This window comes from Equus asinus, chromosome X (assembly GCF_041296235.1).
Source record: "Equus asinus isolate D_3611 breed Donkey chromosome X, EquAss-T2T_v2, whole genome shotgun sequence".
In the NCBI taxonomy this organism is placed as follows: domain Eukaryota; kingdom Metazoa; phylum Chordata; class Mammalia; order Perissodactyla; family Equidae; genus Equus; species Equus asinus.
This window is the reverse complement of record NC_091820.1, coordinates 104,204,995-104,231,573: the sequence shown is the minus strand read 5'-3', so window position 1 is coordinate 104,231,573 and position 26,579 is coordinate 104,204,995. Positions and strand designations below refer to the sequence as shown.

General features: G+C 36.2%; 1 protein-coding gene across 4 annotated transcripts in view; it reads left to right on the top strand.

Moving 5' to 3' along the window:
- The window catches only part of DCX (doublecortin), a 363,420-nt gene that overhangs the window by 225,404 nt on the left and 111,437 nt on the right, over positions 1–26,579 (top strand). Inside the window, exon 1 of one of the 4 annotated variants that reach the window (XM_070503025.1) lies at positions 25,911–26,126. The exons of the other annotated variants lie outside the window; for them this stretch is intronic. The gene's annotated coding sequence lies outside the window, so the exon portion shown is untranslated. Of the gene's footprint in view, positions 1–25,910; positions 26,127–26,579 lie in introns of those variants that run through there. 4 annotated transcript variants of the gene reach the window in all.

Here is a 26,579-nt window from a genome sequence, read left to right as displayed (position 1 = left end):
ACAGGTTCTACTCAAACACTAGCTTCTACTGTGCTTAGTGTGGACAGCTGCAAAAGTCTCCTATTGGGTGTTCCATTTCCATTCTGATCACCTATTATTACAAAGTGACTGCGTAATAATTCTAAATTTTTAATTTTAAAAATTAGCATAAAGTAAAATTGACTTGTGAAGTGTACAGTTATGAATTTTGACACATTGTAGGAAAAAACTTTGTACTTTAATGGAAAACTCTGCATTATCTATATCATACTCTTCCAGGCTGTCTGATTCAGGCCTTTGAGCTACCTGATTCATTGTCTTTGAGCAATTTTGCAAAGAGCAAAATTACTTTGTAAATTGTAGGTAGCTGATGGATATGCAAACTCTGTCTTATCCAGTAGAGTTTTGATTGGCTTTCCTCCTTTCTCTGGAGAAACCAGTTTTACCTCTATTTGCAATTCAATACCTTCACATAAATTTGCGCTTTTTCACTTTTCCTTTGAATCGGTTATTACATCTGTCTGTGTCCCTCATATAAGTAAAATAAATCTTTAACATGTTCATTTTTATATCTGTACAAGAGCTAGGATTTTAACTTTTTCTGAAAATTATGTTTTTTGCCATTTTTATATTGAAATATAGTTCACATGCCACAAAATTCCTCCTCCTAAAGTGTACAATTCAGTGTGTTTTTTGGTATATTTTAGTATATTCACAAAGTGCAGCCATCATCACTTATTCTAGAACACTGAAAATTATCTTTTAACATACATTTGAGATTCACCCAAGTTGTTGCCTGTATTGGTGGTTCGTTTCTTTGTATTGCTGAGCAATATTCCATTGTACAGATGTACCACAGTTCATTTACCCATCACTTATCAAAGAACATTTGTGGGGGCCGGCCCGGTGGCGCAGTGGTTAAGTTCACACGCTCCGCTTCTCGGCGGCCCGGGGTTCGCTGGTTCAGATCCTGGGTGTGGACATGGCACCGCTTGGCACGCCATGCTGTGGTAGGCGTCTCACATATAAAGTAGAGGAAGATGGGTATGGATGTTAGCTCAGGGCCAGGCTTCCTCAGAAAAAAGAGGAGGACTGGCAGTAGTTAGCTCAGGGCTAATCTTCCTCAAAAAAAAAGAGAACATTTGTGTTGTTTCCAGTTTTTGGCGATTATGAATGGAGCTGCTATAAACATTCATACACAGGGTTTTCTTCGTGTATTTTACTCAGTATTTTATTTCCTTATTATTTTTTAAATTTATTTTTATTGAGGTATTTTTGACATATGACATTATATTAATTGCAGGTGTACAGCATAATGATTTGATATTATATATATTGCAAAATGATCACCACAATAAGTCTAGTTAACATCCATCATCATACATAACTATGAATTTTTTTTTCTTGTGATGAGAACTTTTAAGGTTTACTCTCTTAGCAACTTTCAAATATGCAATACAATATTATTAACTATGGTCACCATGCTGTACATCAGATTCCCATGACTTATTTATTTTATAACTGGAAGTTGGTACCTTTTAACTCTTTTCACCTATTTCGCCCACCCCTATGGCAACCGCCAATCTGTTCTCTGTATCTATGAGCTTGGTTTTTTCTTTTGTTATTGTCTTTTAGATTCCACACGTAAGTGAGATCATGCAGTATTTGTCTTTCTCTGTCTGACTTATTTCACTTAGCATCATGCCCGCAAGGTCCATCCATGCTGTCACAAATGGCAAGATTTCATTCTTTTTTATGGCTGAATAATATTTCATTGCATATATATATATATATATATATATATATATATACACACACACACACACACACACCACATTTTCTTTATCCATTTATCCACCAATGGACACTTAGGTTGTTTCCATATTTTGGCTGTTGTAAATAATGCTGCAATGAACATCGAGGTGCATATATCTTTTTGAGTTAGTATTTTCATGTTCTTCAGATAAATGTCCAGAAGTGGAATTGCTGAATCATATAATCATTCTATTTTTAAGTTTTTGAAGAATTTCCATACTGTTTTCCATAGTGACTACACCAATTTACATTCCTACCAAAAGTGTACAAGGGTTTCCTTTTCTCCACACCCTCCCCAACACTTATTTCTTGTCTTTTTTTTTTTAAAGATTGGCACCTGAGCTAACAACTGTTGCCAGTCTTCTTTTTTTTTCTGCTTTTTCTCCCCAAATCCCCCCAGTACATAGATGTATATTGTAGTTGTCGGCACTTCTAGTTGTGGCATGTGGGAAGCCACCTCAGCATGGCCTAATGAGCAGTGCCATGTCCGCACTCAGGATCCAAACCAGTGAAACCCTGGGCTGCCAAAGCAGAGCACGCAAACTTAAACACTTGGCCACGGGGTCAGCCCCTCGTCTTGCCTTTTTGATAATAGCCATTACAACAGATGTGAGGTGATATCTCATTGTCATTTTGATTTGTATTTCCCTGATGATTAGTGATGTTAAGCATCTTTTCTTGTACCTTTTGGACTTCTGTAGGTCTTATTTAGAAAAATGTCTATTCAGATACTTTGCCCATTTTTTAATCAGATTTTTTGTTTTGCTATTGAGTTGTATGAGTTCTTTATGTATTTCGAATATTAATATCTTATCATATATATGATTTGCAAATATTTTCTCCCATTCATTATGTTGTCTTTTCATTTGTTAAGGTTTATTTTCTTATGCAGAAGCTTTTTAGTTTGATGTAGTCCAACTTGTATATTTTTGCTTTTGTTGCCTTTGCTTTTGGTGTCACATCCAAAAAAATATTGGCAAGACCAATGTCAAGGAGCTTACTACCTGTTTTCTTCCAGAAGTTTTATGGTTTCAAGTCTTTAATCTAGTTTGAGTTAATTTTTGTGTATGGTGTAAGATAGTGGTGCAATTTCATTCTTTTGCATGTGGCTGTCCAGTTTTCCCAACACCATTTATTGAATAGACTGTCCTTTTTCCATTGTGTATTCTTGCCTCCTTTATCATAAATTAATTGACTATAAATGCATGGGTTTATTTCTGGGCTCTATATTCTTTACCACTTATCTGTGTCTGTTTTTATGCCAATATTATTCTGTTTTGATTACCATAGCTTTGTAATATTGCTTGAAATCAGGGAGCATGATGCCTCCAGCTTTCTTCTTTCTCAAGATTGCTTTCTTGATATCCTTTGCCTTGCAGAACGTCTTTAGTCTGATATGGTCCCATTGGTTTATTTTTTCTTTTGTTTCCCTTGCCTGAGTAGACATGATATTTGAAAAGATGCTGCTAAGACTGATGTGAAAGAGTGTACTACCTATATTTCCTTCTAGGAGTTTTATGGTTTCATGTCTTACCTTCAAGCTTTAATCCATTTTGAGTTAATTTTTGCATATGGTGCAAGATAATGGTCTACTTTCATTCTGTTGCATGTGGCTGTCCAGTTTTCCCAATATCATTTGTTGAAGAGACTTTCCTTTCTCCATTGCATGTTCTTGGCTCTTTTGTCAAATATTAGCTGTCCATAGATGTGTGGTTTTATTTCTGGGCTTTTGATTCTGTTCCATTGATCTGTGTGTCTATTTTTGTACCAGTACCATGCTGTTGTGATCACTTTAGCTTTGTAGTATATTTTGAAGTCAGGGATTGTGATGCCTCCAGCTTTGTTCTTTTTTCTCAGGATTGCTTTAGCTATTGGGGGTCTTTTTTTGTGCCATATGAATTTTAGGATTCTATTTCCATGAAAAATGTCATTGGGATTCTGATTGCAATTGCACCGAATCTGTAGATTGCTTTAAGTAATATAGACATTCTGACTATGTTTATTCTTCCAATTCATGTGCATGGAATATCTTTCCGTTTCTTTATGTTTTCCTCTTTACTTTCAAAAATGTCTTATAGTTTTCATTGTATAGGTCTTTCACCTCCTTGGTTGAATTTATTCCTAGATATTTTATTCTTTTTGTTACAATAGTAAATGGGATTGTATTCTTGAGTTCTCTTTCTGTTAGTTCATTATTACAGTATAGAAATACAACTGATTTTTGTAAGTTGATTTTCTTCCTTGCAACTTTGCTGTGGTTGTTGATTATGTCTAATAGTCTTCTGATGGATTCTTTAGGGTTTTCTATATATAAAATGCTGTCATCTGTGAACAGTGAGAGTTTCACGTCTTCCTTGCCAATTTGGATACCTCTGCTTTCTTTTTCTTGCCTAATTTCTCTGGCCAAAATCTCCAGCACTATATTGAATAAGAGAGTCGAGAATGGGCACCCTTGTCTTGTTCCTGTTCTCAGAGGGATGACTTTCAGTTTTTCCCCATTGTGTATGATGTTGACTGTGGGTTTGTCATGTATGTCCTTTATTATGTTGAGGTACTTTCCTTCTATACCCACTTTATGGTGAGTTTTTATCATAAATGGATGTTGCATCTTGTCAAATGCTTTCTCTGCATCTATTGAGATGATCATGTGATTTTTATTCTTCATTTTGTTAATGTGATGTATCACATTGATTGATTTGTGGATGTTGAACCATCCCTGCATCCCTGGTAGAAATCCCGCTTGATCATAGTATATGATCCTTTTAATGTATTGCTGTGTTCAGTTTGCCAATATTTTATTGAAGATTTTTGAATCTATGTTCATCAGTGATATGGGTCAGTAATTTTCCTTCTCTGTGTTGTCCTTGTCTGGCCTTGGGATCAGGGTGATGTTGGCCTTGTAGAATGAGTTAAGAAGTGTTCTGTCTTCTTCAGTTTTTTGGAATAGTTTGAGAAAGATAGGTATTAAATCTTCTTTGAATGTATGGTAGAATTCTCCAGAGAAGCCATCTGGCCCTGGACTTTTATTTTTGGGGAAGTTTTTGATTACTGTTTCAATCTCTTTCCTTGTGATTAGTCTATTCAGATTCTCTATTTCTTCTTGATTCAGTTTTGGGAGGTTATATGAGTCTAAGAATTTATCCATTTCTTCTAGATTGTCCAATTTGTTGGCATATAGTTTTTAATAGTATTCTCCTATAATCCTTTGTATTTCTGTAGTATCCTTTGTAATTTCTCCTCTTTCATTTCTAATTTTATTTCTTTGTGGCTTCTCTCTTTTTTTCTTAGTGAGTCTGGCTAGGATTTGTCAATTTTGTTTATCTTCTCAAAGAACCAGTTCTCAGTTTCATTGATTCTTTCTACTATTTTTTTGGTTTCTATTTCACTTATTTCTGCTCTAATTTTTATTACTTCCCTCTTTCTGCTAACTTTGGGCTTTGTTTTTTCTAGTTATGTTAGGTGTATTTTAAGATTACTTATTTGAGATTTTTCTTACTTGTTAAGATGGGCCCGTGTTGTTATGAATGTCCCTCTTAGGACTTCTTTTGCTACATCCCATATGACTTGGTATGATGTATTTTCATTTTCTTTTGTCTCCAGATATATTTTGATTTCTCCTTTAATTTCTTCATTGATCCATTTGTTGTTCAGGAGCATGTTGTTTAATCTCCACATATTTGTCACTTTCCCAGCTTTTTTCTTATAGTTCATTTCTAGTTTCATATCATTATGGTCAAAAAGAAGCTTGATATGATTTCAATCTTCTTAAATTTAATGAGGCTTGCCTTGCTTCCCAACATATGGTCTATCTTTAAGAATGTTCCATGTGCACTTGAGGATAATGTGTATTCTGCTGATTTTGGTTGGAGTGTCTATATATATCTATTAAGTCCATCTGACCAGATGGTCTAGTTTTTTGTTTAATTCCACTATTCCCTTGTTAACTTTCTGTCTGAATGATCTATCCACTGATGTAAGCAGGGTGTTGAGGTCCCATACTATTATTGTTATCTGTTATTTTCTCCCTTTAGGTCTATTAATAGTTGCTTTATGTACTTTGGTGCTCCTGTGTTAGGTGCATATATATTCATATGTATTATATCCTTTTGGTGGAATGTCCCTTTTATTATTATGTACTGTCCCTCCTTGTCTCTCATTGCCTTTTTTATCTTGGAATGTACTTTGTCTCAGTATGGTAACACCTGCTTTCATTAGTTTGCCATTTTCTTGAAGTATTATCTTCCATCCCTGCAATCTGAGCCTGTGTTTCTTTTTACTGCTGAGATATGTTTCACGGAAGCAGGATATTGTTGGGTCTTTGTTTTTGTTTTTTTTGAGGAATATTAGCCCTGAGCTAAGATCTACTCCAATCTTCCTCTTTTTCACTGAGGAAGATTGGCCCTGAGCTAACATCTGTGCCCATTTTCCTCTATTTTATATGTGCCATGCCTGCCACAGCATGGCATGATAAGTGGTGCATAGGTCCGTGCCTGGGATCTGAACTGGTGAACCCTGGGCCGCCAAAATGGAGAGCAAAAACTTAACCAGTCTGGCCCCTGGGTCTTGTTTTTTTAATCCATCTAGCCACTCTGTCTTTTTTGGTTGAAGAATTCAAGCCATTTACATTTAGAGTGATTATTGATATATGAGGGCTTAATACTGCCATTTTATCTCTTGTTTTCCGGTTGTTCTCTATTTCCCTTGTTTCTCATTCTATGTATTTCCAGCTTCCATTTCAGTTTGGTGATTTTCTATGATGATTTTCTCAGTTTTGTCTTTATTTATGATTTGTGTCCCTGTTCTGATTTTTTGTTTAGTGGTTACCATGAGGTTTGTATAAAAGATCTTGTAGATGAGGTAGTCCATTTTCTGATAGCCTCTTATCTCCTTAGCCTAAGCAGTTTCCGTCTCCTTCCTCTTCCCCGTCTAAGTTATGGTCATCATAACTTATTCCATTTTGTGTTATGAGTTTGTGATTATAATGAAGTGATTATAGTTAGTTTTGATTCCTTCCTTTCCTTTATCTTTAATGTTTTAATGAAGTAGTTGCTAACCTGTTCTCAACGAGAGCTGTAATTTTCTGATTTTGTCTGTCTATTTATCTCCTTGCTCAAGCCTTTGTAAACCTTTTTTTTTCAAGTATTTGATCATTTCTTGTAGGAGATTCTTGTGGCAATGAACTCCCTCAGCTTTTGTTTATCTGGGAAAGCTTTTATTTCGCCATCATATCTGTAGGATATTTTTGCTGGATATAGTATTCAGGCTGAAAGTTTTTATCTTTCAGTGTTTTGAATATATCATTCCTCTCTCTTCTAGTCTGTAAGGTTTCTGCTGAGAAGTCAGCTGAAAGCTTGATAGGGATTCCCTTTGTAGGTTATTTTCTTCTGCCTTGCTGCCCTTAATATTTTTTCTTTGTCATTGACTTTTGCCAGTTTTACTAATATATGCCTTGGAGAAGGTTTTTTTGCATTGATGTAATTAAGAGTTCTATTGGCTTCATTTGCATGTACTTCTAGCTCCTTTTCCAGGTTTGGGAAGTTCTCAGCTATAATTTCTTTGAACAAGTTCTCTGCTCCTTTCTCTGTCTCTTCTCCCTCTTTAATACCTATAATCCTTATGTTGCATTTCCTAATTGAATTGAATATTTCTTGGAGAATTTATTCATTTCATGTTAGTTTTAGTTCTCTCTCCTCCTCCACCTAAAGTATTTCTATATATCTGTCCTCTAAATTACTAATTCTGTCCTCCATAATATCATCTCTGTTTTTTAGGATTCCAGATTATTTTCTATCTCATTCGTTGTGTTCTTCATCTCCAACATTTCTGATTTTTTTTTTATAGTTTCAATCTCTTTCGTGAAGAATTCCCTCTGGTCATTAATTTTATTCCTGAGTTCATTGAACTGCCTTTCTGAGTTTTCTTGTAACTCATTGAGTTTCTTCGTTCTAACTAATTTGAATTCTCTGTCATTTAGATTGTAAATTTCTGTGCCTTCAGGATTGGTTTCTAGAAACTTGTCATTTTCCTTCTGGTCTGGAGTGTTACTATATTTCTTCAAGCCGTTTGTTGGAGTGGACCTTTGCCATTGCATAGTGGTAGTATCTGATTGCAGATTCCGCTTGCCACCACCTAGGGGGAGGCAGGAGCTGTGTTTTCTGAGCCTGCTGTGACCCCTGTCAGTTGTGCCTGTCTGTTGGAAGTTGTGCCAATAGGTTTCTCTGTGGCTGGCTGCTGCTGCTTCACACACACTGGTGCAGGAGCTCTGGCATGGATCCCCTGCCCTCGCTGACCAGCTGAGCTGATACAACAGGTGAGACTGGGGGAGGGAGTGCCTCCTTTCCCACTTGTACTCCCACTCTGCACTCTCTGTCTACCCATCTGGGCTTCTTGGCTTGATGAGGGTACCCCTGTGGTGGCTTAGCCTCCTCAGTGTGGAGCATTCCTACAGGCTGAGAGGCAACTCTGAAAGTGAAAGCAGCCACGTGGAGGGCTGCTTGTTCCCTCTTCTCTCAGGGTCACACACTGGCCACCAAACAAGGTCCCATACCCTAGATCACTGCTGCTGGGGAGGGAGAGGAGTTCTACTTACCTCTTTCCATTGCCTCCCTGGGGGTCCAGCACCTCCACCTTCAGACGTATGGCTGTGTGGATCTCGCAGACATGTCTTGTGCAAGTGGATGTCCTCTGTTGATTAATGAATATCCTTTTCATTGTATCTTATGGGGGAGAGCCTAGAGGAACAGCTCACTCTACCATGATGCTGACATCACTTCCTCTAACAGTTGTTTGATGGAGTCTTTAGGATTTTCTATATATAATATCATGTCATCTCCAAATAGTGACAATTTTACTTCTTCCTTTCCAATTTGGATGCATTTTATTTCTTTTTTTTGCCTAATTTCTCTGGCTAAGACTTGTAATACTATGTTGAATAAAAGTGGTGAGAGTTGACATCCTTGTCTCGATCTTAGAGGAAAAGCTTTCAGCTTGTCACTGTTAAGTATGATGTTAGCTGTAGGCTTGTCATATATGGCCTTTATTATGTTGAGACATGTTGCCTCTATACCCACTTTGTTGAGAGTTTTTATCAAAAATGGATGTTGAATTTTGTCAAATGCTTTTTCTGCATCTGTTGAGATGATCATATGATTTTTATCCTTCATTTTGTTAATGTGGTCTATCACATTGATTGATTTTCAGATGTTGAGCCATTCTTGCATCCCTAGAGTAAATCTCTTGATCATGGTACATGATCCTTTAATGTGTTATTGAATTCAGTTTGGTAATTTTTTTTGAGGATTTGTTCATGAGGAATATTGGCCTGTACATTTCTTTTCTTGTGTTGTCCTTGTCTGGTTTTGGTATTAGGGTAATGCTGGCTTTGTAAAATAAGATTAGAAGTGTCCCCTCCCTTCTATATTTTAGAAGAGTTTGAGAATGATTGGTATTAATTCTTCTTTGAATGTTCAGTAGAATTCATCAATGAAGCCATCTGGTCCCGGACTTTTGTTTGTTAGGAGGTTTTTATAATTAATGATTCAGTCACTTGCTAGTAATCAGTTTGTTCACATTTTCTATTTCTTTCTGATTCAGTCTTGGAAGATTGTATTTTTCTAGGAATTTATCCATTTCTTCTAGGTTGTTCAATTTATTGGCATATAGTTGTTTGTAGTAGTCTCTTATGACCCTTTGTATATCTGTGGTGTCAGTTGTAATGTTTCTTCTTTCTTTTCTGATTTTATTTATTTCAGTCTTTTCTCTTTTTTTCTTGGTGAGTTTAGCTAAAGTTTTGTCAATTTTGTTTGTCCTTTCAAAGAACCAGCTTCAGTTGTTCAAAGAATGGTTTCATTGATCTTTTCTGTTGTCTTTTTAGTCTTCATTTTATTTATTTTAGCTCTGACCTTTGTTATTTCCTTCCTTCTATTAGCTTTGAGCTTCATTTATTCTTCTTTTTCTAGTTCCTTGAGATGTAAGGTTAGTTGTTTGAGATTTTTCTTGTAACTTGAAGTAGACATTTATTGGTAGGAACTTCTCTCTTAGAACTGCTTTTCCTGCATCTCATAAATTTTGGGATTTTGCATTTCTATTTTTATCTCAAGGTATTTTTTTAATTTTACTTTTGATTTCTTCTTTGACCCATTTGTTATTCAGTAGCATGTTGTTTAATTTCCACATATTTGTGAATTTTCTAATTTTCTTCTTGTGACTGATTTCTATTTTCATATCATTGTTGTCAGAAAAGATGCCTGATATGATTTCAATCTTCTTAAATTTGTTAAGACTTGTTTTGTGGCATCCAGGATGTGATCTATCCTAGAGAATGGTCCATGTGCACTTGGGAAGAATGTGTATTCTGTTGCTTTTTGATGTAATGTTCTGTATATATCTGTTAAGTCCATCTGGTCTAATATGTTTAAGGTCAATGTTTCCTTATTGATTTTCTATTAGGATGATCTATCCATTGATGTGAGGTATTCCTTCTTATTTTTAACATCTCAAATTGTTTATTATTGTTGTTGGATTTTATATTCAATGGCTATTTAGATTTATACATAGGTTAATTTCTTTGATCACTGTGGCAGATTACATTTTCCAAAGATAGAGGCAACCATAACTCTTATCCCACATGCTCTTCTGCCGTGAGACTTTGCCACTCCTCCACCAAGAAGTAGAGTCTAATTCTTCTCCCCTTGAATCTGGGATAGACTTAGTGAATTGTATTAATTAATAGAGTGCAGTGGAAATGACACTGTAACTTCTGAGGCTAGGTCAGAGAAGTGCATACAGCTTCCACCTTGTTCTCTTGGAACAGTAACTGTCTTGACACTCTCATGAAGAGGCCATTTATAGGTGCTATAGTCAACTATAGTCTCCACTAAGCACAGTCTTTGAGTTATCCCAGCTCACATGCCAGACATGTGAGTGAAGAAGCTGCTAGATGCTCAGCTGTCTGAGTCATCTCAGGCCATTCAAGAGTTTCCAGCTAAGGCCCCAGGCATCATAATGCAGAGTCATGCCATTCTTCCTGCATATACAGTTTTTTTTGTGAAGTTTTCATTTCTCTAAGGTAAATACCTATAAGTGGGATTACTCAGTCACATGGAAAGTGTATGTTTAACTCTATAAGAAACTATGAAACTGTTTTCTAAAGTGGCTGTATAGTGTTTTATTCCCACTAGTAATATATAGTAGTTCCAGTTGCTTGTAATCTTCATTAGCACTTGGGGTTGTCATTATTTTTTACTTTGGCCATTCTAAGTGTGCAGTGATATCTTATTGGGGCTTTAATTTGCATTTCCCTAATGGAAAATGATACAGAACATTTTTTTCATGTGCTTATTTGCCATTTGCATATCCTTTTTACTAAAATATATGTTCAAGATTTTTGCAATTTTTTAATCAGTTGTTTCAGACTGATCTTTTAAAAAATGAAATCTGATAATGCCCCACGTCTACCTTTCACCCCAACATGACACTTCTTTCTCATTGTATTTTCCATTCAGCTTTTCTTTTTGATGTGCATTCACTGAGTTTTGCTAAATGCATGCACTTATGGAAATTAAACCTTTATGAAGTGATACAACATAATCATCACCCAGGAAAGTTCCCTTGTGCCCCTTCCAGTTACTGCTAGTTCCAGTTCTCCCCAAAGTAATCAATGTTCTGATTTATTTCCACCATAGATTTTGCCTGATAGAAATAGAACTATAACAAATGCACTTTTTGCATAAGACTTCTTTATTTAACATAACGTTTTTGAGATTCATCCACCTTGCATGTATCAGTAGTTCCTTCCTCTTTATTGCTACGTAGTATTCCACTGTATGAATAGGTCACAGTTTGTTAATCCATTCTTCTATTGAACACCTGGACTGTTTCTAGTTTGGGCTATTATGAATAAAGCTGCTGTGAACAATCATATGCAAATCATTTTCTGGATATATGTTTTCATTTATCTTGGATAAATACCTAGTAGTTGAATTGCTGGATCATAAGATAGATATATATGTAACTTTATAAGAAACTGCCAAATCTTTTTCCAAATGTGGAGAAATACTTCTTTCATCCAAGATGCCTTAGGCGTCTCTGACTCACGGGTATCCCAGGAATAGAAGTGCCCTTTGTTGTGGAAATTGTGGAGGTGGAATGATTCCCACCCCCTTCCTGGATCAGAATTGATTCAAGAATACATGTGCCTCTCCTAGCAGCTCTGCTCTCACAGCTGTCAGCCCTGGTCAGGGGTAGGCAGGGAGGTTTAATTATAATGTTTCTGACAGTTTCTGAGCAGAGAGACCAGTGCCTGCTGCACCAACAGCTGAGCTCAGCCTGAAGCTGCCGTGCTGAAAACTCACCTCCCAATATCTGGCTCTTCTTCAGTAGGCCTGCTTAACGGTCCAAGAATTTCATGTTTCCATATGCTCAGTGCTGGTCAGGTGCAAATTGCAAGCACACTCCAGCTTAAGAGGCTTGCATCATTTTCCTCATGTTACCATTGCGTTAGCTGCAGTGCAGGATACAGCCCAGCAGGGCACAAACCAACTGAGAATGGACTCCTTAACACAACCCATGTTCTCGAAGTTCATCACACTTTAACATACATCAACTGATTGGCTGTGCTCATGACCCTCTGGTATCCATTTATATGTCCTCTGACTTCTTTGTCCCATGGCTGATTAGGAGAGCAGGGGCACCAAGATGCTCTGGGAAACAGGACACTCTTGTTTTTCCCTTTCCAGAAATGCTCTTTACTTCCTCCCATAGCACTTCTGCAGTGCCTCTTTTATGGCACCAAACACTTTCTACCTTGTATCATTGCTATTTGAAGTCATTTGTTTACTTAATACTCTACCTTGTTCCATAAAGAATTTAAAGTGATTTGTAAGAATAAGTCAAACACAAATAGATATCATAAATTAAAAGTGGAATGAAAGAAAAATGAGAGTAGGAACATAAAATGGAGCCAGGAATGCTATTTTTGTACACGTCTTAGCCTTCCTTATAACTAGTGAGTGCTGTAAGGAAAGCACTGTTCATTTTTGCATTCCTAACAAAACTTGCCCCATTCTTTTTTTAAAACAGCTTTGTTGAGATATAATTCGCTTACCATAAAATTCACCCAATTAAGTATAAAATTCAATAGTTTTTGTATATTCACAGAGCTGTGCAATCATCATCACAATCCATTTTAGAACATTTTCATCACTCCACAAATAAACACCATACCCATTAGTAGTCACTCCCTATTTACCCCGCCCCCAGACCCTGGCAACCATTGATCTATTTTCTCTCTCTATGGGTTTGCCTATACTGGATATTTTGTACAAATGGACTCACAACATATGGCCTTTCTGTCTGCCTTCCTTCACTCAGCATAATATTTTCATGCTTCATCCATATCATAACATGTATCGGTACTTAATTTCTTTTTTTGGCTGCATAATGTTTCACTGTATGGATATAATACATTTTGTTTATCCATTCATCTGTTGATTGGCATTTAGGTTATTTCTACATTTTAGCTATCATGAATAATGCTGCTATAAACATTTGTGTATAAGTTTTTCTGTGCATGTATGTTTTCATTTCTCTTGGGTATATACCGGGTAGTGGAATTGCTGGATCATATAGTAACTCTATGTTTAATCATTTGAGGAATTGCCAGACTGTTTTCCACAGTGGCTGCGCCATTTTACATTCCTATTACCAGTGCATGAGGGTTTCAATTTCTCCACATTTTTGCCAATATTTTTCTTTATGTGTCTCTGATTTTTCCATCCTAGTGGATGTGAAGTAGTTTTTCATTTTGGTTTTGATTTGCATTTTCTTGAAGACTAATGATGTTAAACATCTTTTCATGTGCTTATTGGACATTTGTATATCTTATTTGGAGAAATGTCTATCACATCCTTTGCTCATTTTTTATTGGTTTTTTTTGTTTATTTTTGAATTGCAAGATTTCTTTATCTATCCTACGTACAAGTCCCTTGTCAGCTATATGATTTGCCATTATTTTCTTCTATTCTATAGGTTGTCTTTTCACTTTCATTGTGGCATCATTTGAAGCACTAATGCTTTCAATTTTGCTGAAGCCTAAAGTATTTATTTTTTCTTTTGTCATTTCTGCTTTTGATGTTGTATATAAGAAGATTTTGCATAACTTAAAGTCATGAAGGTTTCCCAGTGTTGCTTGCACAGACTGGACATGCAAATGTTTATTTACAACAGCAGCTAACATTTGTAGAGTGCTTGCTTTGAGCTTGACATTATGCCACGCACTGTTGAGAAGGTATTGATGTCAGTAATGCCAACAATAATAGCTAACTTTATTGAGCTCTTATGTGAATGATCTCTTTTAATCCTCACAACAAATCTTTAAGGTAAATATGAACATCTCTCTTTTACAGTTAGAGAAACTGAGGATCGGAGACATTATCTGCATGTGATGCCTAGAATTGCTGTAGCCATCTTCTGGCCTTGTAATGAGGCATTGATGTCAAGCTATGGGGGACAGGAGGGAGATATGGAAAAGCCCAACTATTGATGAGATACCAAATTAAAAGCCAAATAACATCAACCACAAGATTAATAACTGATATTTACTGAGCACGTAACAAGAGTTATCTCATTTAATCGTCACAACAGTTCTCTGCGGAAAAACGTACCCTGAGGACCCTACTATGGTGCTCAGAAAAGTTAAGTACTGGAGAAAACCTTGTTAGTCCCTTCTACTTCTTCCTCACTAATAGAACCCCAACTTTTTTGCCTTCCTCTGGGTAGCCATGATTTTTTTGGGGGGTGGGGTATATCATGATTAATTTTAGCCAATCAGTGGTCTCATTATCCTTGTCAGTAATTGGTTTCTGCATGGATGGGACTAATCCTGGCCAATTGGACCTGAAGGGAGTCTGCTGAGGGGCTTCTAGGAAAGATTTTCATTGAGAATAAAAGGACACTCATGGGAAGAAATGTCTTCCCTGTTACTTAAAATGGATGGTTCTATATACGATGCCTAGAACATCTGTAACCTTGTGGCTTATATGAGCAGACATTGCTGACAAACTAGGGAGGGCAGAGGGGATAAATGGAAAGCACTGGATCCCTGATGAGCCACCAAATTAAGAATCCTGAAACTGTCCTATGTTTAGACTTGCAGTTTAAGCCACTTTTCATTGGTCATTGTGTTACTGGCAGCTAAATTCATCCTGTCTTATCCAAATACATAGGTAGCAAATGGCAAAGCCAAGAATCAAACCAAGGTCTGTCTGACTTCAAAGCTCATGAACTTAATCACTATGTAAAGTGTCTGTGTTTGAATAGGTGAATTTTTAATGCAGTACTAACAGCTTGTGATATTATATCATATAAGATCCAGTAAGATAGAAATAATTTTGTATTGATAAGGGTATATGTATAAATTCAGAAGACAAACTTAGAATCTTAGAGTTGTAAGAAATCTTAGATGTTCTGATGCAACCTCCTACTTGATGTAGGAATTTCCTCTCTAACGTCTCTAAGTGATGGACTCTATAGTCTACTTAAATATTTCCAGTGGAGAGGCAATGATTGTAATGGAGAAAAGTTAGACTTTGGAGTCTGACATGTACCTGAATCCTGACCTTACTGTTACATTAACCTTTTTAAGTCTTAATTTGTAAAGTGGGCACAATAATAGCCGCTAAAAGTTGTGGTGATGGTTAACATGATAACGAATATAAAATATGTGACGCAAAATAGATTGTAGAGAGGTCATTATCTCATAAGGCCAGTCATTCTGTTGTTGGACATACAGCCATTTCTAGTGAAAATAAATTGAACTCCTATCCAAGCATCTGGGAAGAGGGAAACACAATCCTAAAGAATTTTGAAGGGTGCCAGCTAATAATAAGAGTGACAATTGCATCATTCTATAGGTGGAGGAAGCTTTGGGATCTGATTTGACTTTTTCCCTTTGAACTTACAAGTTCGAATTATGTGAAAGATTGTATCTTCCTACATAACTGCAACAATATCTTTCACCTCACAGATACCTCATAAAATGAGATTTCAATATTCCTCGCACTGAAGGGTGGGCTCTGTGTTTCCTCCCCTCAAATTTGGGTGGGGGCTTATGACTGCTCCAATCAATTACATACAGTAGAAGTGATGTTATATTATTTCTGAAGCTAGGTCATGGTAAAGATACAGCTTCTTTGACACACTTGATGAGGGGAAGTCAGCTGCCATGCTGTGAGACAACTCAATCTAGCCCAAGTAGAGAGACCACATAGAGAGGCTCCATGTGGATGGAAACTGAGGCCCTCAGCTGTCAGCCTCAACTACCAGACCTGTGAGTGAACTAGGCTTGTGACGACTCCAGCCCCTAGCCTTTGAGTATTCCAGCTGAGTCCCTAGGCATTATGGAGTGGAGATAAGCTGTCTGTACTCTGCCCAGTCCAAATTCCTGACCCACAGAATCCATGAGCATAATAAATGGTTATTTTGTGCCTCTAAGTTTTGGCGTAATTAGTTACATAGCCATAGTAACTGGAATAGGTGACATACACACAAAAAATCAATAACATGTCTGTAGAGTAATTTTTAAGTGCAGCTCTGTGAATCATAGTTACTATTTAGTATCACCAACTATAAGTCCAGAACTTTGTATGCATTATTTCACTTAATTCTTTCAAAATTCCTACAGAGTTGGCCCTATTATTATCCGCATTTTATAGCTGAGTAAATTGAAGCTCAGAGAGATCCAGTAACTTGCTTGGGGTCATGGAGTTAAAGTTTACACTCTTTCCACTGTGTCACATGACTTCTTAAGGAAGAACTATATTTTAAATATTCAACAAAAGATAGGATCCCTAGGATGTGATTACAGAAACCTTATTTAAATTTCCCATGTTTATCCCTCCCAACTTCCCTAAGGCCACTTTCACTAAATGCCTGTAATTAGGGCATTAGCTTCTAGTTGGTTTCCCTGCTTTCAGATTTTCAGGGTGCAAAGTCCTCCTGTACTCTCTACCACATGGAGCTTCCTAAAACACCAGTTTGGGTCTGTCTCTCACCCATGTCCTTGACTTAATAGCTTCATCCAAAAGGCTCCCTCTTTTCTGAAAGACTCAATCAAGAAAGCCAACAATTCAAAGAGCGGGAGTTTCTACTTCCTCTCTGTCTTTTCATCATTACATCTCTCAGTGCCTAGCACAGAGCTTGATACATAGCAGAAGCTCGGGAAATATTCCCTGGAATGAAATCTCTTGAGTACACTATTGTGTAGGTCAGTTTTCTGCCTTCTTTCACTTTGCTCCATACAAGGATATTTTAGACCAGGAATGATCCCTGGGACCAGCTATAGATGAGCAGGTACTTTCTAGAAGTTGTTTCTTGGGACAAAAACTAGGCCAGTGACCACTGGCATCCCTCATACCCTTCTAAACTTCTGGAAAAACTACATAAGCATTCATATTCTCTTTGTTGATGTAGAATGAGAACACAATATTTTGCTTGGTTTGAGCAAAATTTATGAGTAACACCTGTCAGTGACCTTAGACTTGCCAAACTTTCTCCCAGATGGGAGATAGGTTACAACTCATATTTTTTAAATTAATTTTTAATTATATAAATAATATATAAATGATTAAGTATTATTTCCTCAACAGTATTACTTTACACAAATTATTTTTCTTTTTGCTGAAGTTATTCTCTAATAATTCTTTCTGGGAGTTTCTCTGCGTGGTAAGCTTTCTGGGTTCTTCTATGTCCAAAATGTCTTTATTTTCCCCTCCGACTTATATAATAGTTTGGCTTGGTATTAAATCTGAGTTCAACATTATTTTCGCTCTACAGTTTGAAATATTGCTCCATTGCTTTCCTGCATCTGATGTTGCTAATGGGAAGTCTAATGTCAAACTTATTATTGTTCCACTGTAGGTGGTCTTTATTTTCTCTTTGAAAGTTTTTAGTATTTTCATGTTATCCTCAATGTTCTAAAATTTCATTGTGGTTTATCTAGATTTAGAGTTTTTTCTTTAAATTGCTGTTGCTGTTTTTATAAATTATCCTCCTTGTCACTTGGAGGGCGCTTTCAATCTGAGGATTCGTGACTTCAGTTCTGGGAGGGGTGTGTATGTGTGTTTGTGTGTGTTTCTATTTATTCTTCAAATATTGATTCTTATTCATTCTCTCCACTTTAACTCAATGGAACTCCTATTAGACAAATGTGGAAATTTCTTGATTGGTTTATCCTAGATGCCTCTCAACTTTTCTTTCCTACTTTCTACCCCTCTATCCTTTATTCTATGCTCTGGGAGAATGCCTCAGCCCAATTTTCTAGTGCAGTGATTTAACCTCTCTGTATCAATCACAAATCTTCACTCAGTCTATCTATTGAAATTTTAATTTCACCTATGTTATTTATTTTTTAAATCTTTTATTTTTTCATATTTATCTATTATTATTTCATCAGTGTTCTTTCATGGATGTGATATCATCCTGAGATTATTATTATCATTTTATATTCATGTTCTGAGGACTCTATTTACTCTATTTCTCTGATGAAATTCCTTTTATTTGTTAAATTTATTGTCTCTGTTTCATGGTTTTTGCTTTGTTTAAATGTTTGGTGATTCTCTTATTATATGCTTCTCTCTGTATTTGAGATTTCTTTTTAGACTGTCTACTCCCTCTTTTTATGCAGCCTTTTCCTGAGAATAGAGGGAATAAATGTAACTGCTGTTTTCAATCAGAGTCCAAGAGATGGAGAACATGTCACAAGAAGTGCACCTTGATGAATCTGTGTGCCTCTCTATTTCTCTTAATACTCTCATCCACTTGGCCATTGCCCATCACCCAAGATACTAGACTATCTCACTGCCTTAGGCTCTCATACTTATTGCTTTCACTTGAAGACAGATCCCACTGCTACTGCTTGCTGGTCCAGGTTGGGGAGAAGGATGGAGAGAAGTTGAATCTTCTGGATTTTCTTTCTGTGATAATGAGTAGTTGCCTCTAAGACCACTCCTTCATCCTAGTTTTTACCTTTGACATGGAGAACTTCTGGGGTACTTTTACCATCTATAAGAATACTCTACCATGCTCTCCCATGCAGTCCTGGGCTTTGGTTTCCTTATTTAATCAGAAACCACCTTCTTGCTGTCTTTCAAGGATTATTCTGTTTTTGGCCCACCAAGAGTGATTTCAAGCATGACTGTGTCTTGAATCATTTTTTGTTGTATCAGGTAGAATAAAGCAAGTGAAGAAACTGTAAATAGAAGTGGCTCAAGGAAAGCATAAGCTTATTTCTCTATTACATAAACAAGGTTTGAAGGATGTTTCCCAGGGATCACATGGTTTCTCTAACATCACCAGGCTCCAATCTATCTTGTTGTTCTGCCATTCTCAATACCTGGTTTCCACTTCTTGGTACAAGATGGCTGCTTGAACACAAATTATGTCATTTATATTTAAGCCAGTAGGAAGGAGAAAAGGACAAAAAGGAGTATGGTCCTTCCCTCTATGGATACTTCCCATAAGTTGTGCATGATACTTCTATATTTTGGGAGTCTGGTAAATGTATTTTTATACATAGCATGCATACTACTGGGAACTTTACATATGATGTTTCATTTATTCCTCAAGACAATCCTTACATTATATCAATTTTATAAATAAACTCCACTAACTTGTTCAAAGTCATGCAACTAATAAGCTGTGGAACTAGGATCTGAACTCAGATCTGACTCCAAAGTCTATCTTATTAGGTTCTTTTCACTATACCACTGATTCTCAACCTTGGCTGTACATTAGAATCACCTAGGTAGCTTTAAAAAATACTAATGCTTGGGAACCACACCAGATTAATTAAATCATAGTCAAGAGTATTTTGTAGTGGCTTTTCATTTGATTCTATTGTGAAGCCAGAGTTGAGCGCTACTGCACGTTCTAACTTGTTTGTTTTTTTGCCTATGTATGCTACATGTTTCTCTGCCAAATATTTTCCTGATTACCTGATTGCTATCGCTCTGCTTAGGTTTTCACTTGTCTGTGCAATTTTTTAAATTATTTTTAAGAAATACAGAAAATTATCTTAATTCCTATTGGTTTCAAATTTTAAAAAATCATTTAGAAATAAATCAGACATGCAAAACTGTATAGATTTTGAAAATCAATCTATGTAATCAGTCATGTTAACAACTACAGAAGAAAAATCACATGATCAAATCAATAGATGAAGAAAAAGCATTTGACAAAATTCAACAATTTATTCACAATTAAAAACAAAACCCTAGAAATAAAGAGGAACTTGCTCAACTTGATACAGAACATCTAAAAAAGAAAGAAACAACAACAACAAAAACTTTACAGCTGATATCACCCTTAATGGTGAAAAGCTAAATGCTTTCCAGCTAAGATCAGGAACAAGTCAAGGATGGTCATTCTCACCACTGCTATTGAATATAGAACTAGAAGTTTTGGACAGTACAATAAGGCAAAAAATGGAAATAAAAGGCATTCTGATTGGAAATAAATAAATAAAGCTGTCTCTATTTGCAGATGACATGTTTCTTTACATAGAAAATCTCAAGATAATTACAAAATGTTTCTGGAACTAATAAGTGAATTCAGTATGGTTGCAAAATATAAGATCAACATACGAAAATCAATTGCATTTCTACATACTAACAATCAACACGTGGAAAGCAAAATTTTAAGTACAATACCATTTACAATCTTTTTAAAAAAGAAATATTTAGGTGTAAATCCAATAAAACCCATACAGGATGTATATGCTGAAAATTACAAAACACTGAGGAAAAACATCAAAAAAGATTTAAATAAACAGAGATACATAGCATGTACATGGATTGGAAGACTCAATATAGTGAGGATGTCAATTCTTCTAAAATTGGTTTATAGGTTTAACACAATTCTTATAAAAAGTCTCAGAAATTTTTTTAACAGATACAGACAGGATTGTTATGAAATTTGTGTGGAAAGGCAAAGGACTTAGAATAGCCAAAACAATTTCAAAAAACAAGAACAAAATCAGAGGAATCAGTCAACCTGATTTCACGACTTTTTTTATAGCAACAGTAATCAAGATTGGTTGATATTGGAGGAGGGATAGACACATAAATCCATGGGCCAGAATAGAGAACACAGAAATAGATTCACGTAAATACACCCAATTGACTTTTGACAAAGGGGAAAAAGCAACTCAATGGAGGAAAGATAATCTTTTCAACAAATGGTGCTGGAGCAATTCCATATCCATAGATAAAAGATATGAACTACAATCTAAGCCTCATACCTTATACAAAAATTAACTCAGAATACATCACAGATTTAAATGCAAAGTATACATCTATAAAACTTTTAGAATATAACATAGGAGAAATCTTCAGAACCTAGGCTTCATGAAGAGTTCTTAGATATGACACTGAAAGCACAATCCATAAGAGAAAAAAATGAATAAATTAGTAACGTTTGCTCTATGAGAGAGCATGTTAAGAAGACGAAAAGACAAGCTACGGACTGAGCAAATATATTTGCAAACTACATGTCTGATAAAGGACTCATATCTAGAATATACAATGAAATCTCAAAACTCAACATTAAAAAAAAAATCCCATTAAAAAATGGGCAAAAGGCACAAAGAGTCATCTCACCAAAGAAGATACACAGTTAGCAAACGAAAAGATGTTCAACACCATTACACATTAGGGAAATGCAAATTAAAACCACAAAGGGATATCATTATACATCTATTAGAATGGCTAAAATAAAAATACCAAATGCTGGTGAGAATGCAGAAAAACTGGATCCCTCATACATTGCTGGTGGGAATGTAAAATATTAAGCTCCTCTGGAAAAGTCTGGCAGTTTCTTATAAAACTAAACATAATTATCATGTGACTCAGCAATTGCACTCCTAAGCATTTCATTTCCAGAGGCACGAAAACTTGTAGCTGCATAGAAACCTGTCCACCATTGCTTACACTTAGCATTCATTTATTCTATTTTACTGTATTTACCATTCCATGTATGAATAACCACTAATCAAATTATTATGCCAATGATGGGCATTTGGGTTGTTTTCATTTTTTGACATTTCAAATAATGCTTTTATGAATATCCTCGTAGCTGTCTTCTTTAACACGTGTAGGAGTTTCTCAGGATGGATATCTAGAAATGGAATTTATGGGTCATGGAGTGACATACATTTTCAACTATAATAGCTACTACCGAAAACTACTCTCTGAAATTGTAACAATTTATGTTTCCTCCAACAGTATATGAGAGTCACAACTGTTTTTTGTCTTTCCCTAAACTTGCTATGCTATACTTTAAAATTTTCTATCAATCTAGTGGTTGTGAAATATGTAATTTCTGTTTTAATTTGGATCTCCCTAGTTATGTGTGAGGTTGAGGATATTTTCACATGTTTATTGGCCATTAGAGTTTCTTCTTCTATGAACAACCTGGATATATCCTTTGCTTATTTTTTCTATTGGCATTTTACCTTTTTCTTATTGATATAAGTTTATATGTATGATATAATCTTGTATGTATGATATATATATGTATATATCATATATATCAGGAAATTGATCCTTTGTCAGTTATATAAGATTCAAATATCTTTTCTCAGTCTGTTACTCATCTTTTAATGTTTTAATGCTATCTTTTGCCTCCAGAAACTTTAAATTTTTATGTAATGAAATTTATCAATATTTTCTTGTAAGATTTATGCTTTTTACATGTTGGTTAAGAAAGTCTTTTTTACCACAAGGATTTAAAGAGAATCTCCTACATTTTATTTAATTATTTTAAAGTTCTGTTTTTTATGTTCAGGTCTTTAAAACACCTGGAGTTTATTTTTAAGAATGGTGTGAGGTTAGGATCTAATTTAATTTTTCCATGTGAAAGTTAATTGTCCCGATATCATCTATTAAGTATTCCATGCTTTCTTTACTGTATCCGATTAAATAAATACTCAAACCTACTATGTGTGAGACATTATTCTAGGCACTCTGAATACAGTATTAAAAACAAGCAAAAATACTAGTATTGGTATTGTGAATTATATTTCATTAAAGCTATTAGAATATTCCTGCTTTTGTGGAGCTTATATTCTACTTTGGAGAGATATATAGTAAACATAATAAAGAAGTATATTATGTAGTATGTTGGAAGATAATAAGTGTTATAGAAAAAATAGAGCAGGATAAAGGAAATTTGGAATGCTGGTTTGGGAGGGAAGGCTGTAACTTTAGAGTTGTCTGGGTTGTTCTTGTTGAGATGTTGCTATTTGGGCAAAGACTTGAAAGAAGTGAGGGAGTTGGCATGTGAATATTTGGCGGATAATAAAAGCTAATACTTATAGCATATGTACTGTGTGCCAGAGTTTGTTCTAAGCACTAATTTATTCATTTAATCCTCACAATAACAGATATCTTGCAACAATCGATATTTGTGAATTTTGCAAAAATTCTTGTTGGGGTTTTCATTGAAATTTATTCATATATATAGATTCCTTTGGGGAGGATTGATACCCTTACGATATTGCATCTTGCCATCCATGAACATGGTCTGGCTCTACATGTATTCACAGCTTCTGTTATGTTCTTCAATAGTTTTATGATTTTCTCAATAAGGGTCTTATACATATTTGTTGGATTTATTCCTATGAAGTTTATATTTTTGCGGTACCCGTAAACAGTTTGTGTATATTTCCAATCTCACTTCCTGTTTGCTTACCCTACCCCACCCCTGATCCTAGTCTCTGTGTTTTTGATAGGTAAACTAATGATTTTATGTGTTAGTATGTGTATGATGGATAGCCTTGTTTCCTAACCCCTGATCTTTAAGCTGAGTTTGCTTAAACCAGACCACAGCATATAAAAAAGATTTAAGCCCTTCCCCTTCACGAATTTTGCAAGATGCGTATTCTTGTCCTGTCTCCTCAATGAGTCTTCAAGTCCCTCAGGGACAGTGACCAATGTCTCCTACTCTGCCTCTTGCCTGTGGCACTGGGCACATGGTAGTTACTCAAAAGGTCTTACTGCTACATTTTCCACAATGGAGTTGCTGTACTTTTCCTTCAGTCTCTTCACTTCATTGAGCCCTCAACATTCACTCTCCCTTGATCTTCAAAGTTGACTTGCATAAATAAAGATGTACTTTCCCCCTGGACTTGTGCCTGAGATCTTCTCTTCTGCCAGTGATCCTTGTCTGCTGAGGAAGTGAGAGAAAAAGTTTTGGTGAGTAACTGAGAGTTGTTCGAAAAGAAATATGTTTGTGAGGTGATCTAGTCCAGTTTTTGTGAAAGTTTTTTCCATAGAACATTAGTCTATGAGATGCTCTGGGGAAAGGAATGTCCTGAGCTTAAAAAGAAAGTGTGACGAGCTTTATACTAATTATCTTCTTGGAGACTCATGCCATATTTTAAGTATATTAAAGGCCCGGAAAAGTTTTATGATAAAGAAAGCTAATTTTGTTTAGCCCATTACTTTTCAAATATTTTTGACCACAGAACCTTGTTTTTCTGTTTTTAACGAACACCTATGAACATGCACAAACTTCACACTGGGAAACATTGATCTTGTTCACCTCTCTGCTCTCTGGTGTATATAATGCAAACAAAGTCATCTATCTTAGACTGTCTCGTAAAGACATTTTGCAGCTTCCACAGTAGTATTACAAAGCCTATACCATGAGGAAATTTCCTGTAAAATCTATTCCAAACCTTTCATGTTTAAGTTTTAAAATCCTATCCGTTCCTATATCCTCACCAGAAATAAAATGATTTTAAGTTCTGCGGCAAAATCCATTGCTATATATTTATAGAATGCTCATTATGTACAAGAAAAAGATTTTTAAGACATTGGCCTTCCTGGACAAGGAAGCTTCAACCATTGGTTGGAATTTCCATGATATTTCCCTGCTCCTATTCCTTGATATTTCTCTGCCCCTGATCTAAATAACCTTGATTTTTCAAGAGGTGGCCACAATGTGAGGCAGAAATGAATGGAAGAAAACAGGGCAGACACATGCCATCCCCTGAGCTACTCATTTAGGAAGCAGAAGAGCAGCAACAAGGTGTTGGGGAGACTTAACTGAGCAGGTTTCACACTTGAGGCTGACCACCTAAGTACCATAGATAGCTTAGGCTTTGCTGAACCAACACCTTCCAGACAAGGAAAATCATATTTTTTATATCCCACTTTGAGACAGCTTACAGTAAAACACATACACAGAAGGTATTTGACTATAAATCAACAGCTATGTATAAAAAAGAGGGTTAATTGTACCAGGAAGCAGATATAAGGTAATTACTGAGCATGCTATTAGCTCTGAGCTTCATAGAAGCCAAGCAATAAATAGAACCATGATAGTTCAAGATTGCTACATTTTGATGCATGTAGCCTCAGTTGTGAGGATGGTAGCCTACCCTCACTTTAGTCTCTCACCTTTCTCTTCTTTTGTCTTATAGTTTGGTTTGCTTTAATGAATTCAATTTTGATGCTTCCTTGCCCTTTATAACACATTTGATATAAAGAAGCCGATTAGTAACAAATAGGTAGTTTGAGGAGAGAGCCATTAATATTTATCTTGTAGCCATCAGACTTACTTCACATAGAAAGGTCTCTGGGTTGGATTTGAACTCTCAAACTCTCAAAGGTGAATGCCGCAGACCCCATTAACCAAATTATTACACCAGGCTAAAAGGTCTTAGGGTTCTTTTGCAGCTCCATCCTCCATGAAATTCTGGAACTCTTTTCCCTTGTCTTGTCCATTTCCTACTCCCTCTTACTCCATTGACTTCATTTCAAAAACAACCAGTTGTTGGATGCATGAACTAAAATGCATTAAAGAATTTGCAGATTCGATTGTTTTCTCTCAAGAAGGTGAAAGGAAGAGAGCTACAATTTCTAAGAAACCTGGTTTGACTGTCTGAATCTGGCACCCAGGCAGATTAGATCAAGGTTTTGGCCAAGTGAAATTGCCAATTCCCTAAAAGAAAAGGCTAGCACATTGCTCAGTAGAGCATTCTGAACTTGCCTGTGCAATCTTTTTGCTACCCTGCAATTTCCTGTTGGTTACAAATGAAACCTTTCTAGCTGTTAATGCAGCCTGTGAATTGAAAAAAAAGCATGTAATTAATCATAGGAGGTTGGGGGGATTCACTAAGCCTGAGTTATAGGGGAGAAGCTGGACAAGGCACTAGGACCTAGAAGGCATCTATCCACCCTGGCAGGAATTTCTTGCTTGGAGCTCAGACAACAAAGGCATAGAGAGATTGGTTTTCTTTCTCTCAGCATCTCCACCCAACCAGCAGAAAACCGGTGAGTGGGGCTTTCAAGTGATTTTCAGGCAGAATGTAACAGATGTCAAACGGGAAAAGCACAAGGCAAAGTGCACACGCTCGCTCGCTCTCTTTCTCTCCTTCTCCTTTTTTCTTCCCTCTTTGCCTTATTCTATCGGATTTTTTCCTAAGCCTCTACCTGGGATTTTCCTTTGGAAAAGTGAGTTTGGTGTTCCTTTGTTTTTACCGTGATGTCAATTTAGAATAATACTGCCCCTGATCCTAAAGCAAAGCCGAGCTTTACTGGCATACCTGGGGAAATGCTTGCTACTTGTCTTGAGGAGGTGGGGTCTCTTACCACTGCAGGTTGTCTGACAGAGACAATGCTGAGCTCAGCACAGGTCATGGTGACATTGGAAGAAAAGGGGGACCGAGCCTGGCAAACCTACTAGGCACCAGTCCTCCTTTATTTCCTGTCCTCCTGGTCCCTTGC